This window comes from Cupressus sempervirens, chromosome 8 (genome assembly GCF_028749045.1).
Source record: "Cupressus sempervirens isolate cs-2001-9-10 chromosome 8, ASM2874904v1, whole genome shotgun sequence".
Taxonomy (NCBI): domain Eukaryota; kingdom Viridiplantae; phylum Streptophyta; class Pinopsida; order Cupressales; family Cupressaceae; genus Cupressus; species Cupressus sempervirens.
The window spans coordinates 565,163,897-565,168,250 of NC_143125.1; positions in this window are offsets into that span (position 1 = coordinate 565,163,897).

Consider the following 4,354-nt stretch of genomic DNA (forward strand, 5'->3'; position numbering starts at 1 on the left):
GAGAGAGAGTACAAGATGGGAGAGGAGAGAGAGAGTAGCAGATGGGAGACAGAGTAGGTGGTGGGAGAGGGAGTTGGAGAGGGAGAGAAAGAGGGGAATGGGAGTGTGTGTAAGGGAGAGAGTGTGAGAGTGTGAGACAGAGTAGGGGTGGTAGAGAGAGAGAATGAGATGTACACACTCCATCATGTCATGTTGAAGGCACAACATCAACATATCAAGTAGGTGATATTCCATCTTTTTCATCTTATTGCCAAGGCACATCATCTTCGGTTCAAGGTGTGCAAAACACTCAACCTTATGTTGATGTTCAAAATGTTGAGGGAACAGAAGAGATTATAACAACTTCTCGAATTTCTTTTAGAAGACCAAAATATTTGATTGATATTGATACTAACATTTTGAAATCAATGCCTCACAAGATTAGCAAGCATACTTGTCGAAGAAAAGTTAATCGTATGCAGAGATTATTCTTTGAAGAATTAAATATTATAGGTCAATGGCAATTATTTGTTGAAATGATGAAGAATTTGAAATTTAGGCCTATCATGAAGATTTTTGGGCTAAGAACGATGAATGATTCAAATGAAAAAAGCATTGCAAAGAATCTAATGAGTGCTTATGAAAAAGTGGGTTCTAAATCATGCACCAAAGATAGTAATATCACAAGATGAGCACTTACATTGACTATAGTAAGTACCCAAATGAAGAAAGCTTGATTTATGAGAAAGACAAGAAAAATATTGAAAATTGGTAGATGTACTTTAAGGAGAACCATGCTAAGGCATGAGAGATTGGAAGATCCAATAAAAAATGAGTTATGGACATTTAGTGGTAGACTACCACGAAAGGATGAAGAAATTAGTGAAGCTTTGAAATCATTGATCAAATTTTTTTTGAAAAAATAACACACATGTTTCCCCTAACCAAAGAGATATTTTAAGAAGGAGGATTGGTATCCAAAATCATGATCCACATGTGAAACATTTTTAGGACTCAACTTAAACACAATTTTTTGCAAAATTTATTGGTATGTATCCTCAAATTCTTATAAGTCAAAGATTTTTTGAGATGGGTAAACTTTTATATGTGAAAATAAATCACACATGCACAACTTCTTGTTGTAGGATAAATATTGAATTTTCTAACCATTTTGATGTTTTTAGGCATATATGTGTGTTTTTGCATTCTAAGTTTGTTTTGCAGGATTGTGACATGAATGAGCCGCCAAGATCTTCAAGGGAATTCATAGCCAACATTTTATGTGAAATAGGGGATGGCCAACAATTTTATAAGACATCATGCTTGGATGGTACATGCTTATTTTGTGGTTCTTTGCAACTTTTATACACTTGTGAGCATATGGATAGTACACATGCAATTGGAAATGAAATAGTAGATTACAAAAAATTTAAGACAGTGACATATGCTCTCAAAGATCGGAAATAGGGTACAATATGTGATTTAGTCATTGAAAAGATTCTAGTGTATGAGTTCATGAAGATTTTTCATGAAAAGATTATTTATGAGTATGAAAGGCATACACATAGAGCTCAATGGCCAGATTTTCAATTTAAGTTGTGCAAGGATACATTTCCACTTGATACCATTGTTTAAGTTGTAGACTTCACAGAGAACAAAATGCAACCACAAAATGAGGTGCAAGCAAAGTATTATACTTCTTAATAGGTTTCCATATTTGTTCACATAACATTCATGCATTCACCTACAAGTACAAAGTATGATATGAAGATTTTGAGGGAGTACCATTTTTACATCAATGATGATTGATCATATTCTACAGAGTTTGTACATGGTTGTTTTCAACTATTTTATGAAGATTTGGCCAATAGTGGCATACCATATTGTCAGCACAATATTTGGTCAGATAATTACACATCTCAATTCAAGAATGCATGGATGTTCTAATGGTTGAGTAGGATGCACATGTTGTGTAGAATTCAATATATGTGGAATTTCAAAGAGGCTTGTCGTGGAAAGGGAGAGAATGATGGTGCAAGTGCATGTATCAAAAGAGCCTTAGCTCATGAAGAACTAAAATACAAACATGGAGCAATATTGATAGATGCAAAATCTATTGTCTAGTGGTGTAACACTACAAGAGGTCCAGGCAAGGAAGGAGAGTCTATGGTTCATAGATTTTTTTGGTTGATAGATAATACTAACATTGCACCATATGAGGATTGTTGCACGCTAATAGGATTAAGTGAGTTGTACTCTTTTAGAAGCTCTGATATAGGTTCTTGGAGTATTGACACATGAAAAATGGCCTGCTATTATCCATCATGTGCAAAGGAAAATCAAGATAAGCATGAGTCAACTAAATGGGTGGACCAATTCAGACCTATCATCCCCCACAAGCACTAGAAATGGTAGAGATGGATTCGTCTATTGACTTTGACTACTTGTCTAATCTAGTGCAACCTAGTTATATATATATATATATATATATCTTTGTAATTTCAATATGTAAATTTATATTTTTTACCTAAGTATTTTATGAATTAATGACCTCATTTTGTACATTTATCACTGCAAGCCATGTTTTTTCTGTTATTGCACTTGAAGACAATGAAGAAGGGATAGATTATTATTTGTGTCATTGTGTCCAAGCCAAACAAAAATTGGATCACTTAGTTATAGATAGTGAATGTTTAGGGTACCATATTGGTGTGGTGGTTGTAACTAGCACATGGTTTAGACAATATTCTATGAACCCTAACTTGTGGTTATTTGAAGATTGGCAAACTGAGAGGAAGATTCTTCATTATTTGAACGTTGTTGTTGCATCAAATGTCCACTTGATAAAATATGGTGGAAAATCACATAATAAGACTCTTTGAAAAGTTTGTGAGTCAGACCATTAGGCAATACTTTAGAGATTAAAATGTAGAGCAGATCCAGTTGGTTCATTAGATTGAATAGGGAGAGAGGGAAAGAGAGAAAGAGTGGTCAATTGGATCCTTGATGTCATTATAAGCCAAGATACCAAATTGAACCAAAGATCAAATTTGATGAATTTGATTTATTTTTTATTCAATAAGGAGTTTGTAGGTTTTTAGATAGATTTAAATGCCTTCGGGTGTTTGGGTAAAGATTTAGGTGTCTAGGAGGTTATTAAAGCAAAAATGTCAATGTTGTGATGCAAAACAAATGCAAAATGACAACTTTTCATGCTAAATAATTGAAAAGGAAGTTAAATGTTGGCATAAACATTTGAATTATGGTTATGATAGTTGGAGGCAAGGAATAAATTTTTAAAATTTTTGTACATGGAGAGGACAACATAGTTGTATGGACTGGTGAATATTTACTTGAAAAAAACTTTGATTATCTGCTTTTTTCTTGATTTTTTGAGTTGTATAGATGTGTACAGATTGGTGAAGGGGATCAAATATCATGGTTGGATAGCTTGATGAACTAGGTCTCATTTTTATATGGTTTGAAGGTTATATCTTTTCATTTGCTTAAGTTATTGCAGTTTTGTGAAGGTTGCTTATTTGGGCCTAAATTCAAGGTTTTTGGCAAACATGTGCCTCTAACTTGCAGACCCACATTTGGAATTTAATGCCTCTTTGGGGGATGCAAGCTAGGGGAGTGTACTTTGATATGGTAGAGTTTTAGATCGGAAGAATTGGTTTGATATTTTTACCAGCCGGCCCTAGGCTGAACATCCCTACGTGTTCAGCCAAGAATTGAAGAAGAAGTGGCATTTAGGCTTCCAAACTGATTTTTTGAACCTAGGTGAAGTGTGAAATGTAGTTTTAGGAAGGAGATGAAGATTTCCATGTGGTTGAGTTGATTCTATGAACCCATCTTCAAGCATTTGCTTTGGAAACCTAGCCTAATTAGGCCTATTAGATTTGTGGACTAAAGTGTAGTTTGGGTATGCTGGAATGGAGTCAGCCCTTGATCCTTTGGAGTCTTCAAGAACTAGGTAAAAGGGTACTTAAAAAGGTGATAATTTGGTCTTGTCCTTTCAAAAGTTTGGAAGTTTTCCAAGGAAAACTAAAATTTGACTTACTAGGATTTCTAGGCCTAAGTTAGGGATATTGATCCTTTGAAGGTGTTGAGGCCTTGAAAGTACATCTATCCTAGCGGTTTAGTCCTAAAAATGCTGAATCAAGTCTATGTTTGAAGTCTTGAAATTTTTTTACTTGTTTTGCCTTAATTGGCCCAGTTGAGGGCAATTGTTCCTAAAGCCATATTTTGATCCAAGTTTACCAAGAGCCCTAGGAAAAGGGAAGGACCTTAGGAGAGTGGAGTTCACTTGGATAAGTAAAGGTCATCATTGACAAAGGCTGGTAACCAAGACATCATCCTGAAGTGGGTTTGG